This window comes from Vombatus ursinus, unplaced genomic scaffold (assembly GCF_900497805.2).
Source record: "Vombatus ursinus unplaced genomic scaffold, bare-nosed wombat genome assembly UNPS02009835.1, whole genome shotgun sequence".
NCBI lineage: Eukaryota > Metazoa > Chordata > Mammalia > Diprotodontia > Vombatidae > Vombatus > Vombatus ursinus.
The window spans coordinates 10,876,046-10,891,547 of record NW_020949613.1 but is presented as its reverse complement, the minus strand read 5'-3'; positions in this window follow the sequence as shown (position 1 = coordinate 10,891,547).

The window sequence follows — 15,502 nt, the reverse complement described above, 5'->3', positions numbered from 1 at the left end:
AACTTTTTTCAGAATCACAGCGAGGACGTGGTAGAGGGCAGACTTGAAGCCAGGACTTTGCACTCTGAGTTCAGTCCTTTATATACACTACATCATTTTCTCAACATATATAAATATTCCAGCATACACTACTGGGGGGTTACCTGTAAAATTAATTATAGCACATAAAATTCCATGTTCTCTTTTTCTTCCATCTTGATATCAGAAATAAAGTCCCATGGACACCAATTAGTAATATAGAGAGGAAAGAAAGCTGATATTAGCACCAAGAAGCCTAGGCTCAAGAAGTCCTTTTGCCACTTACATATTAGGCAAGTCATTTCTCCTTCCTGAGCCTCAATTTCCTTATTTTCAAAATGAAAACATAAAGCCAAATGATATTAAAGGTCCTTTCTAGCTCTAATGTTTACTAATCTAAAACATTTTGACCAGAAATGTGTTATAACAGCCTAACTCATGGATACAGTATATCAGCATGATTATAACTTCTAAGCTACATAGCCCCTGTTTGGAATTCCATAGTCATTATTTTATTTATTTGCTTTACTTTGATGCAAATTTTCTAATACCAAGATCTCTTCCCTGTGCTATCATTCTGCCATCCCACTCCTTATCTTCATGCTTGGAGATAAACTGATTCAATACACAGTTATTCAGTATACAAAACTGAATCACCACACAAATTTACTCAACAATAAAATCATTTAGTCATTCAGAAACAGGATCTACAAATAAACTTTGTGATTTCAACATACAAGGCACCAAAATTTACCATATGGATTCTTCAGAGCTAGGTTCCTTCACCCCACTGAAGGTGAAAAATTTAGAGTTTCTCTATAAAGCACAGTCTCAGGCACAATGGAAAGGAAAGATAATCAATTATGATGGCTGTTTAGTGAAAGCCATTGATTATAGTTATTAAGAGTTCTGATACAATTCAGTGGGTGATTTGGAACACTGGACAGTTTTTAAATGTATCCTTGCTTGTATAGTCAATTAAAATTTAAAATACATGAAGGGGGGGTAGAGTAAAGCAAGTTCAACATTCAAAAAATTGGTGATTTGATGCCTCATTGTGTTAATTAGAGTGTTAATGGTCATTATGTTAATCAGAGTTCTTAATGCTTTCAAAGTTGTTCATTTATGCAAGGTTGACATTATATTATAAACTGTTCTCCTTGTTCAGATCATTTCACTATGAATCATTTTCTGATGCTTAATTCCTAACAGAAAGGAAACCAACTAAATATAGAGAATAGGACACATTTTGAGACACTGCCAATATGAGAATTTACTGTGACTATGTATGTTTGGTGCAAGGTTTTTGTTTTGCTTTGTTTTTTTCAGTGAGGGAGAGAACAAGTGGGAGAGAGAAAAAAAACTTTTTAATTGAAAAAAATTAAAGAACTTTAAAAATGTCATGCTACAGGATAGAAAGAGCTACATTCTTTTTGGTATTTTCATTTTAAACAAGACCAGAATACACAGGAGTTACAATGAAATGACAGGATGGCTCACAGATTTTTGTTCTGGAAAAAAGTAAAGAATTGATAAAGTTGGTTTCATCTTATATCCAAAGCAAACAAGAAATATCATATCATGGGAGTCTTACAAATGTTGCCTTGTATTACTCATGATAAGCACAAACAGACCATAATAGAGTTTCAATTTATGTTTCAACATTCTGTGTAAACTAAACACACAGAGAAAATCTGCAAGAACTTAACAAGATTTCAAACTAAGGCGATATAAATCACCTAGCTATTTGGTGGCCACTTTGGGAATGACAGCACAAGATAGTACCATAAAAATAAAGCCCATGGCTTACAATTTAGTATATGAATCAACAAAATAGCTTTAGTTCATCCATAGTTATAAGCTAATGGAGGAAGAAACATCAATTGGGCCATAGAGAAAGGAAGTGTGAATGGTGCTATTAGATACTAGATATTATATCAGAAGAAGAGCTGTTTTAATAGATACTTATAATATACAAAAAATACTGGGTTCCTAACCAGTTAGCCACTACCCTTTGTGGGCAGTTTGTTGTGTCCAGGGGAGGGAACAGACACTTCTTAATTTGCTTTCTTTTGAAATATGGCAAATATGGAAATGTTTTACATGATTTCACATGTATAATTGGTATGATATTGCTTGCTTTCTCAGTGAGTGGGAGAGGAATGAGAGGGAGGGAATTTGGAACTCTAAAAAGAAAAGAATGCTTAAAATAAATAAATAATAAAATTTTAAAAAGGGAAAAAAAGAGTTCCAGCTCTAGACCTGGAAGAGTTGGGTTTGAATCATGAATCTGCCCCCTGACTACCTGTATGATGTTGGTCAAGACAAAAATGTTCCAGACCTTTTTGTTTTAAAATGATGGAATTAAACTAGATGACCACTTACATTCCTTCTTACACATATTCTAAAATCCCATGATTCTATGCTAGAAAATCTCATTTGAGATTTAAATAAAAACTAAGGGGTCAAAAGCTTCTCAGAAGTTTCACACATGAATATTATACTACATGATTACCTCTATGAAGATATTTGGAATCCACTGCACATGATCAACATTAAGTGACATGATATTAAGTTGACTATAACTCAACAGACAGCAAACAACTGAATATAAATGTAGCAATCATTTCTCAGCTGTCTGTATAGTCAAATCATTTGGTTTGCACAGATAAAAGTAAACATTAAATTAGAAAAAAAAAGGAAAGATGAGAAGGCAATCCAACACTGCATATAGTTATGTGTCTTCAGTCTGACCTGTTAAAAGAAACTGATTTAAAAAAAAAAAAAGGAAAGATGCTGATTCAGTCTGTCAACATATCATAAAGTTTAGCTGGCACAAAACCATTAACATAAATAATCTGAAAAAACCTGGAAATTGCCACTGCCCGTCAAATATTTAATCTCCTTGCCAAGTGGAGATGCATGGCTGCCTATGGCAACACATTTATAGCATGTTCATATTTGCAAAACATGTCATAGTAGCATGACAGAAGCCAAGAAATAGTATCAACTTATGTAAAGAGTAAGACTTGTGGTGGAATAATCACGATTTTAAAACCATTCAGAGATAATTTTGAAGATATTTCAAAGAAGAAAAGCTCCTAAAAGAAAAGGACATAAATGGTGCTTTGATGGGGGAAGGTGGGGCGTGGAGGTGGGGGAGGAAGATGAGAGAGAGTGAGTGTCATTCAGGTCATTGGCAATTAAAATCTTTGTAAGAATGATCTATGTACACATTGAGGGGTATGCTTTATGAAAATATGAGTCAAAAACAGACAACTTTTCCATACACAGTATTCAATAACAGACCATACTTTTACAAACACATAACTTACTGACAGCTGTAGAGAATATTGATGAATCAATGAATCAGTAAGCAGTTGTTTAGAAACTACTACGAGCCAGATACTCTGCTAAGTGCTGAGGATACAAAAAGAGGAAAAAGACAGTCTCTTCCCTCAAAGAGATTACAGTCTAATGGGGGAGACAACATGCAAACAAATATATACAGAACATGCTATATAAATGAGATAAATGGGAAATAACAAAAGGAAGGCATTGGAATTAAGACAAATTAGGTGAGGTTTCTACTAGAAGATGAGATTTTAGTTGGGACTTAATGAAAGCCAGGGAAAACAGTAGTCAGATCAGAGGAGGGAGAGTGTGCCAGGCCTGGGGAAAAATCTGAGAAAATGACTGGAGTGGGGAAATAGAATTTCTTGTTCAAGGAACAGTCAGGATGTCACTGGATTGAAAAGTGTAAGAAGACTATAAAAGTAGAAGAGTCTAGATTATGAAGTGTTCTGAAGCTAGAGTATTTTGTATTTGCTCCTGGAGGTAAAAAGCAGCCACTGGAGTTTATTGAGGAAGGGGCTGACATAATTGCAATTGTGCTTTAAGAAAAGGACTCCAGTGGAAAAATGGAGGATGTGTTAGAGTGAGGAGACTTGAAGAAGGCAGAACCACCAGCCGGCTATTGTAATAGCCCAAGCATGAGTGATGATGACCTACACCAGAGTGGAGGCATTGTCAAAGAGAAGGAGGTGTATTTTAAAACTGTTGCAAAGGTGAAATCAACAGGCCTTGGCAAAAGCTTGGATATGTGGGATAAGAGAAAATAAGGAATCCAGGATGACTCCTAGGTTGTTAACCTGAAGGACTAGGAGGATAGTGTTGCCCTCTACCATAATGGGTAAGGTAGTAGATAGAGAGGGTTTAGAGGGAAAGATAATGAGTTCTATTTTGATCATATTGAATTTAAATTGTCTACTGGATATCCATTTTGAGATGTCTGAAAGGAAGTTGGAGATGCAAGATTGGAGGTGAGCAGAGAGATTGGGGCAGGAAAGATGCATTTAAGAAGCATCAGCTTAAAGATGATAATTAAATCCTTGAAAGCTGATAAGATCATCAAATGAAGCAGTTTAGAAGGAAAAGAGAAAAGGGTCTAGGACACAACCCTGAGGGATACCTACAGATAGAGGTCATGGCCTGGAAAAGGATCCAGCAAAGGAAATATAGAGAAGGAGCAGTCAGGAGGAGAATCAGGAGACTGATGTTCTGAAAACTAGAGAGAAGAGAATATCCAGGAAGAGAGAGTGATCAGTACTGTTAAAGGCTGATAATAGGTCAAGGAGACAGAGGACTGAGGAAAAGGCCATTGGGTTTGGTAAGTAAAAGATCCTTAATAACTTTGAAGAGAGCAGTTTCAGTGGAATGATAAAGTCAGATGCCAAATTGTAAGGGCATAAGAAGAGAGTGAAAGGAGAAGAGAGAAAAAATAGACATGTTTATTATAGATATCCTTTATGAGAAATTTAGCTTCAATGGGCAGAAGAGATACAGGATGATAGCATGAGCAGAAGACAATAATATACCACCATGGCTTTTGTTTAATGATTTTGAAAAAGCATTCGACTCTGGATTTTAAAATGCAATCTCAAACGCTTTCCTCAAACAAGATGTCTCCTACATATTTTTGTTGTTTATCCTTCATTTTCTTTTTTTTAATTAATAAATTTATTTATTTTTAGTTTTCAACATTTACTTCCACAAGATTTTGAGTTCCAAATTTTCACCCCATCTCGCCCCTCCCCCCACATCAAGATGGCATGCATTCTGAATACCCCTTCCCCAAGTCTGTCTTCCCTTCTATCTCTCCGCCCTTCTCTTAACTCCTCCCCCTTTTATTTTCCTTTAGGGCAGGATACCCCATTTCCTGTATTTCTTATTTCCCAGTTGCATGTGAAAACATTTTTTTTAAACATGTGTTTTTAAAACTTTGGGCTCCAAATTTTCTCCCTTCCTCCCTCCCCACCCACCCTCATTTGTTTTACAGTGTCTTGATTTCTCATAAGGTCACTAGTTTCTAATTGCTCTATTCTAATTTTTAAGGAAGTATTTTCTTCAGTAATCTTTTGGACTTCCTTTTCCATTTGGCCAATTTTGCTTTTTAGGGCATTCTTCTCCTCATTGACTTTTTGGACCTCCTTTGCCATTTTGGTTAGGCTATTTTTAAGGTGTTATTTTCTTCAGTATTTTTTTGGGTCTCCTTTAGCAAGCTATTGACTTGTTTTCTATGATTTTCTTGCATCTCTTATTTCTCTTCACAGTTTTTCCTCTACTTCCCTTACTTGCTTCTCAAAATCCCTTTTGAGCTCTTCCAAGACCTGGGACTGATTCATAATTTTCTTGGAGGCTTTGGATGTAGGAGCTTTGACTTTGTTGTCTTCTTCTGGTTGTATGTTTTGATATTCTTTGTCACCAAAGTAAGATAATATAGTCTGACTCTTTTTGTGTTGCTTACTCATGATCCCAGTCAATTACTTGAGTTTTAAACTCTTGGTTAAGGTAAGAGTCTGCTTCCAATGTGGAGAATGTACTGTCCCAAGCTTCAGGGGTTTGTGCAGCTGTTTTCAGAGATATTTCTAGGGACCTGAAAATTTTCAATTCTTCCAAAGTGGTATGATAAGGGGTAAGGTGTTTCCTCTCTACCACCACTACAAGCTCCACCGTGCCAGAGCTCCTCGCCCCAGGACTGCCCCTCAGAACTGTGACCCAGATCCAAGCATGGGCAAAGCAAGAGATTCCTGCCTCAGCACTGGCAAAGAGATTCCTGCAATCCTCCTCTGATCAGCCACTTGATTTCCCCTCAGTCTGTGGGCTGGAAGCTCAGGAGGCAGCCGCAGCCCAAGCTCCAGACTTGCGGCTGAGCCCTAGCTTCTTCTCTCACCACAGTCACAGACTTTTCCCACTGACATTCTAAGTTGTCTTTGGCATTCCTGGGTTGAGAGGTCTGGAAACTGCCATAGCTGTCAGTGATTCAGTCCTCTGAGGCCTGCTCCAGGTTCTCTGCAGCTTGTGTGCCCACGGCGAGCTGCGCTCCTCTGCCTGCCCGGTGCAATAAACCTTTCCAATCAACCATCCAGGTTGTCTTGGGCTGGAAATTTGTTTCACTCTGTCTTTTTGTGGTTTCTGGTGCTTTAGAATTTGTTTAGAGCCATTTTTAACAGGTATTTGGAGGGGTTTCGGGGAGAGCTCAAGCAAGTCACTGCTTTCACTCCACCACCTTGGCTCTGCCCCTTTATCCCTCATTTTCAAAGAGGACTAATGACACCATGATGCTGGGGTCAGGATACAGCATGTTTTGCTGTGACTAATCAATCCACTACAAATTTGGAAGGCTCTACCACAGGTCAGGCACAAGTAGTCTTTAGAATGTTAGAGTTTGAGACATCTCTGGATTTGTACAGCTCACATTTCCTCTGTGTTACTGCTATTCTGCTTTGCTTATGGAGTACAGCAACTTCTTTGATGTGCACATGTCATGCTGGGCAGTCCTGTACCAACATCTCCCATGTCTCACAATCAATAATAAAGTTCTTCAGAGATACCTTGAGAGTGTCCTTGTATCTCTTTTCCTGACCTCTGTGTGAGCACTTACCTTGTGCAAATTCTCCATAAAATAGTAGTTTAAATAAGCATGTATTTGGCATTCAGGCTATGTGACCAGCCCATTGGGGTTCAACTCTGGCCTTAGATGCTTAAAACGTAAGACATTGAAAGTATAAATGTGTGTATGTATGTATATATACATATACATGCATACAAATGCATTTGTGTTTATGTGTATACACAGACATACATGCATGCGTATGTGTGTATGTGTATATGTATGCATATGCATATACATACGTATGTGTGTGTATGTATATATATATACATATACACACATGCATATATACATACTGACAGATACAACAATGGAGACAACTTCTGTAAACTTCTGAGTACTGTCATTCAAAGTCAAATATTGAGATTTCCTTTACTCAAGGATTTCATCAATACCTTATAAGATGTCCTGCACAGAGTACAAAAAATGTTTTTAAATATATTTGATGTTGAAAGTTAAAACACTATTTGCAGATGATGCTGATTGTACTGCTTATTTATTTATTTATTTTATTCTGAATTTAATAAATAAAACAAGCATTTCCATAAAATAGTAGAATAAGGGGGAAAAGATGATTGCACATAAAACTACAAATCTATTATGTACAACTTGCTATTCCTCTAAAATGTATAGTTATCATGTAATTCTTTTTTTTTTCCCTCCCTGCCCCTGCCTTACAGATATATCAAGTCCCAGAATAACATAAAACTTTCTCAGTAAATTCCACAAAAAATGACCTACCAACACTTGAAAAATAAAGTAAATTTATATATATATATATATATCAAACTCTGAACACATACTCAGATGCTCAGCCCTTCGAGTTAGTCCTCATATATTTGATGAATACTGTAGATAGACAAAGAACAGGACCTAGAATTGAGTCATGGCAAGAGGTCAGGCTGGATTGAATTTGAGAAAAATTAAAATGCTTTCAATATTTCAAACTGCCAAAATTAATTTTTAACAGCAGTATTGGCCAAACAGTGCTGTATACCTACAATTCATGTAAAACTGTGATCTCAAAGAATTAAAATTACGAATAACCCAAAGTGCAGTGGAAGAAACTATGGTGGTTCTAAGTAAACATGCTATCAGCAATTACCTGCATATGACAAATGGCATAAAAAGATCACTGTGAGGCATACAGTATCTGTATGTCTGAAATATGGGATGCGCTTACCTTGTAGTCAAACAGAGAGAGCAAAAGCATTCTCATTGATAAATTGGTGCCTCCAAAATAACCACATATCCACACAAAAAATAATCATAGAGAAAAAACCCTCTACTGTGTTGGATAGATCCTCCAGGGACAATTTATTGAAATGACTGCGCAAAAATTATATAGCATGAAAATAACCAAATTCATAATCAAAATAACTCCACTTACCTAGTGCTTTAAGGTTTACTAACTACTTTATATGTATTATTTCAATTGACTGAGAAACCTTATAAGGTAGATATTATTACTTTTTTTATTTTACAAATGAAGTAACTGAGGCTTAGAGATGTTAAGTAACTTGTCCACTTTCATGCAGCTAGTTAGTTTCTAAAGCAGGATTTGAACTTCTGTCTTCTCAATTCCAGGCTCAGTATTCTATCCACTTCAACAACTAGCTGCCTCAAAGGTGGCAAAGAGACACTGTAATCTGTACTAGAAGAAGGAAGGAATACTCACAGTAATGTAATCACAAATCCTTCAAAGTATGAGATTGTCAAGCAAATTCAAGATTCTTTCAAGGTTAAACTGCTTTATTTTTGTGAAGAGAATTCTATGTAAACTTTAAAAGCATTGTATAAATGTGAGTTATATTTTTATTATTGCATCCCCATTAAAGTCCTACTCTGATGCCTCATCATGGTACAGAGGTGAACCTCAACTCAGAGATTCTGTCAGTTAAGTGCATATTTTTGTAGGGCCTTCAAGACAGAAAGGTTTTATACAGTGGCCTGATGACAATCTGCATGTCTGTTATCTAACAATCAGCTGGAAATGTTCCTCTGGTTTGCCACAAACCACTGAGTTTTTTAATAACAGACTCTCTGAAATCTGTTGTTAGTCAATAAAAATGTATTAATTGCTTACTAGTCGTTGTGCTAACTGGATACAAAAAAGGCAAAAAAACTCAGTCCCCTACCTCAAACCTCAATGTTTATGTGAATGTGTATGTGTGTGTGTGTGTGATATGTTGCCTAGAAGCAGCATGTAATAGAAAAAAACATTGAATTGTTAATGAGATGACCCAGAGGCTAGTCCTGTACCTGCTATCAACTTCTTAGTTGATTTTAGGAAAGTCACTAGTCATCTATGAGCCTGAGTGGACATTATGTGTGTGTGTGTGTATGTATACATGCATGCATGTGTGTATGTGTGTATATGTGTGTATGTATTTGTATGTATGTATGCATACATATATTAAGGGGGATGGGAGGGCTGGTGCTCAAAACATTCTTTAATATAATAATGTTTTTTTCTTTTAAACTTAAATATGAAATTAGAAAAAAATTGCCATAAATACAGCAGGCCATAGGAGAGGATTCAATATAAAATAATAAATTTCCATTTCAAGAAAACCTGTATATTAAATACTACAAATTGTTTTCACAGCTGCCCAGTTTTTCTTTGTTTCCTTGTCGGTTTTCTTTTGTTCTTTGTTGTGCAGTTTTATTTTATTTCCCTTCCCTACCCTCCCCTCCTAAAGAAGGCTACAATTAAGTGTGTGTGTAAACATATATATATATATATAATATATTATATATATACACACACATACATATATATATACATATGTACATAGATATCTACAAACATATACATATATACATATATACAGTCATACACATATATGTAAGACCATATTATGCTTATTTCCACCTGTCATCTGTTTCTCTAAGGGTGGATATTATCTTCATAAGTGTAAGTCTTTCCATGTTTTTCTAAATAAACCAGCTCATCATTTCCTACACTACAGCAGTATTCCAATCTAATCACATCCTGTCTGAGAGATTGTCTATGAAAGTTTTTTTCTCAATTTTCTGTATTCCTCCTATTCTTGCTACATAGATTTTATTTATATAAAACTTTTTAATTTAAAATAATGAAAATTATCCTTTTTGTACTTCAACAACACTGTCCCTTATAATATAGTTTAAGACCTGATACTGATGAATCTACTTCCTTTACATCTTTTTCCCATTTTCTTTGAAGTGTCTGAAATTTTGCTCTTTCAAATGAACTTTGTTATTATTTTTCTAACTCAGTAAAATATTTTTTTAGCAATTTAATTGGGATGGCATTGGATAAATAGATTAGTTAGATAAAATTATCATTTTAGAAATTATATTGGCTCTACCTACCTATGAACAATAAATATTGCTTCAATTATTTAGATTTGAGTTTATTTGTATAAAAAAGAGTTTTATGCTTATGTTCATATAGTTCCTTTATCTATTTTAACAGATAAACACTCAGATATTTTATACTGTCTAGTATTTTAAATGGTCTTAATTGAAGCTATATTGAATAATATTGTTGACATATGGTGTAGTTTCTCTATTTTTCACTTTTGGTTAAATCTATCTTAACTTTCACTTTGAGATCATGATTACTATCCCTCCTTTTTTTACATAATAAATTCTACTCTAGCCCTTTATTTTATCTTGTGTGCATCTCTCTTTTTTATAATCTCTCCTGAAAGTAATATATTGTTGAATTCAAATTTTTAATCTGCTATCCATTTGTTTTATGAGTAAATTTGTTTTATTCACATTCTAAGCTACAATTTCTTGTTGTGTATTTCTCTTCTTGTTTTTCCTCACTATACTCCTCACCTTATTTACCCTATCTCTCCTCACCTCTCTGCTTTACTTCTACCACTACCTTGCCCTCCTATTCCTTAACCTACCTACTCCTCTAAAAGTCCCTTATCCTCTCCCCCAACCCTATCCCCTTACCTTCTTATTTCTTTCTGAATTTAAAAACTTCACATACACACACGCACACACATATATATTTCCCTCTTTATAAAATTATATATAAATTTCCATATATATGTATATACGTTTATACATATATGTATATATATACATATATGTGTGTGTGTATATATATGTGTGTGTGTATATATATATATATGTGTGTGTGTGTGTGTGTATATATATATATTTCCCTCTTTAATGCATTCCCAATGAGGGTAAGCACTACTCAGCCTCTCCCCTATTAACTTCTATATCAATTTTTCCTTTTATGTCTCATTTGTATGAGATAATCACTCTTTTTTATCTCTCCCTACACAGATTTTTTTAAAAGAATCACCCCATCATACTCTGCTCAGCCAAAGCCTTTCTTTCAAACTACTCAAATATAAATGACAGTCATAAAAGGACTGATAATATTTTCACATATAAGAAGTAAATAGTTTGATCTTATTGAGTCCCTTATATTTGGTCTTTAATCTTTATATTTCTCTTGGATGTTGTACGTTGAATTTTCCCTCAAGTTCTGGGGATTTTGTCACAAAAACCCAAAACTCTTTGTTTGTTAAATGTCCATTTTTTCCCATTCAGGGTTATACTTAATTTTGCTGTGTAAATTACCCTTGGTCATAATTTCAGTTCTTTTGCTCTATAGAATATAATATTCCAAGCTCAAGGGTAGCTGCTTATAATCCTTATTGTAGCTCCATGGTATTTAATTTTTTTCTTGTTGTTTCTAATAGTTTCTCCTTAACCTGGGAGCTTTGAAACTTGGCTATGCTATTCCCATGAGGTTTCTTCCTGGGATCTTTTTCAGGTGGTGATTGGTGGATTTTTTTCTATTTCTTCTTTGCCTTCTTGTTCTAGAGTTTAAGGGCAATTTTCCTTGATAATTTCTCATAATTGTGTATCAAATTTCTTTTTTTTCAACCGTATTTTTCAGGAAGTCTGACTATTCTTATATTATTTCTCCTTGATCTCTTCTCCAAATCAGTTTTTTTTTTCTGATGAGATGTTTCACTTTCTCTTTTATTTTTTCATTCCATTGATTTTGTGTTATGATTTCTTGGTGTCTTAGAATGTCATTAGCTTCCCCTTGCCCAATTCTAGTTTTCAAGGAATTATTTTCTTCTTTAAGATTTTTATTCTCTATTCCAAGTTTATTGACTTTCTTTTTATAATTTTCTTGATTTTCTTGGACTGCTCTTATTTTTTCCTAATTTTTCTTCACTCTATCTTATTTGATTGTAAAGTCTTTTTTTTATTTCTTCCAAGAGCTCTTTTTGGGTTTGGGACCATTTGACACTTCTTATTGAAAATGGAGTGGGTTTTTAGCTCCATTTTCTTCCTCTGAATACAAACCCAGATCTTCTCTATTCCCATAGTAGCTCTCTATGGTTGAATTCTTTCTCCTTTGCTTATTCATTTTTAGTTATTTATTTGTTTGTTTTACTTTGGTTTTAACCAGTAGTAGTGTAATCAAATTATTATAGTCACAAGGTATGGGAAATGATGCCCCAAGTCTCAGGTCCTTCTTACTGTTATTTTCTGAAGTCTGTCTTAGGGACCCAACATTGGGCTCTTCTCTTTACTTCTAAGGCTGGGCTAAGGCTCCCAGCCCCACTATCCCACAAATGATCTTGTTCCCTGTGATCCCTCTGGTGGCTGCAAACTACAACTGTCTTCTCTGCCCTGGAACTGAAACCAGGCACTCTGCTCTATTACAAATGCTCACAGCCAATAGCATCCTACCCCTTCCTACTACATTCACCAGGTGTGTGATAACTCCTCCCATATCCTAGGATGCGTCTGGTCAGCACAGCTGTGCCTGGCATCCCTTAAAAGTGGAAGGTCTTTCAATCTTTTCTTACTCAACCTTCAGAAAGCCGCTCTGTCTGCAAAATAAAAGTTTCTAAGGCTGAAGCTGCCTCTCAACCCAGCTGCCCCCAGGGCTTATTTGTTGTTTCTGTAGAGGTGGCCTGGAGGTTTGCACTTCACTCAGGCTGAACCTCTGATCCTGGAGGTTGGGTCTTTCCTGGGGTCTTCTCAAATTGTCTTAGGAGGACAACTGTTTATTTCTGCTGCTCTGGGGCTATGTTCTGTCTTTTTTATGGAGGAAATTTGGAAAGTTGAAAGTTTTCTGACCTACTCCAGCATCTTCCCAGAATCCTCACTGGATATATTTTAAAATAAGGAGTTTGAATTACATCATCCCCTTTTTCTTCTTCCTCTCCCCGCCTCTCATCTGTGTTCTCACTGGAGAAGGAAATTCCTTCTACCCATACAGATTAGTACCTCCTTCAGGTTTTAGAAAGTTGCCTGGGGAACTGACAATAATACCTAGCATTTATGTAGGGCAGCTAGGTGGCACAATAGATATAGTGGTAGGCCTGTGTTCAGGAAGACTGAGTTCAAATGTAGCTTCAGTCATTTATTAGCTGTGTGATCTTGGGTAAATCACTTAATCCTGTTTGCCTCAGACCCTCATCTATAAGGAAAAGGCAAACCTCTCTAGTGTCTTTGCCAAGAAAACCTCAAATGGAGTAATGAAGAGTTGGGCATGACTGAAATGACTGAACACAAAACAAAAAGCATTTATATATCGCTTTAAGGTTTGTAAGCACTTTACCTATATAGTTTACAAATGGGGAAACTGAGACACAGAGAAGTTAAGGGACTTGTCCAGGATCCTAGGATCAAACAATTCGTGTCTAAGGCAGGATTTGAACTCAGGTCTTCCTGACTCCAAGTCCAGCACTCTCCTCTGCACCCCTCAATAACCTGAGATTTAGCAATTCATGTTTATACAGTGATTTCAAGGTTTACAAAGAGCTCTCTTCACAAAAACAAAACAGCTTAACCTCTAAAGAATCTTGAATTTGCTTAACAATTTCATGCTTTGAAGGATGATTTCATTAGGGCAAATATTCCAATACAGATTACAATGCCCAGTTTCTCCTGGGAGGCAGTTGCAGTACAGATAGAATACTGGGCGTGGAGTTAAGAAGACCAAAGTTCAAATTAGATACTATCTCTGTGACCCTGGACAACCACTTCACATCTCTAAGCCTCAGTTTCCTCATCTATAAAATGAAGGTAATAGCATCTGCCTAATAGGGGTTCTGGGAGAGTCAAAAGAGATAATATAAGTAAAGCATTTTGTAAACCTTAAAGCATTATATAAAGGTTAATTATTATAATTATGATTATTTTACTGAGAGATAAAGTAACTTGCCTGGGATCATGACATAATATATCTCAAAGGTAGGGCTTAAACCCAGATCTTCCTAAAAGGGTGACTCACTAGCTACTAAGTCACATTGACTCTTATGAATAATGAAAAAGTGTTGCATTACTTTGACTTTAATGAAGATAGCTTAGTTGCTTCTCAGAGTACCTTATTACTACTTCCCAATTCCCCTGTGTATGATTAGTCTAAACCATAGTATCTTTGATACTGGTAAATAACACATTGTAACAGAAAGTAACGCAATAACTCTTTTGCAGAGTGATCTCCTGGTGGGGGGGGCGGAAGGTGGAGAGGGGACCATGTTGGGAGGCGGGGTCAGACAATATTTATCAAATGCCCATCAAATACTTTGGGAAAATATACCAAGGACAAATATGCTCATATACTAAAGTAGCCTCTCTATTAATAGAATCTTAGCAAGAATACAGAAATCTTCATAAATTGTTTCATACATCAAGTTTAGCATACGTGGTATCTGCCTTTTCTATGTCTAGACGGACAGACAGGTGCTAGGAACTCTGAAATCAAAGGCTGTCATGCATTGTCTACAGTAAAAATATTGGGACCTGAGCTGCTATATGCATACCTTCCTCTGTAACAGAGAGCCTATACAAGTGGTAAAGATACTTCCATTGCTGGATAGAAGTACATTACTGTCTTCTTATTTAATTTTAACTAAACATTCTTGCCTGACCAAAAGTCGCTTATTATTGTACACTCAGGTTCCAAGAACTACCGCCTTGCTGTCTTCTGTGTTCTGTTTGTCAAATTTTGTCTGTATCTTACATATTCATAATCTCTCTCTCTCTCTCTCTCTCTCTCTCTCTCTCTCTCTCTCTCTCTCTCTCTCTCTCTCCCTCTCTCTTTCTCTCTCTCTCTCTCTCTTTCTCTCTCTCTCTCCCTCCCTCTGACCTTGTGGCTTAACAAATGATATATCCTGCCATCACTTTTTAAATGCCACCAAAGGGGTGAGATAAACAAAATATTCATTCGCTTCTTTCCTCTTACACTATCTATGATCCAGTCTCCCAAAGTACCCTGACACTGGAATTATTAGAATATTTCCCCTAATTTTAGGGACACAGCACATAGCTACTTGGTATCAGAAAGCTCCTACTCTGTGACTCAGAGAACTCAATCATATAGCCCAAAGTGCTCCTCTCCACTTCATTCTGAGACTTTATGGATTATCAGCAACTGCCCCTTAAAAGTGCCCTTCATGTCCCAGTTGAAATTAAAAGAAAATTCCATTCGTTCATTCATTCATTCATTCATTCATTCATTCATTCATTCATTCATTCATTCAT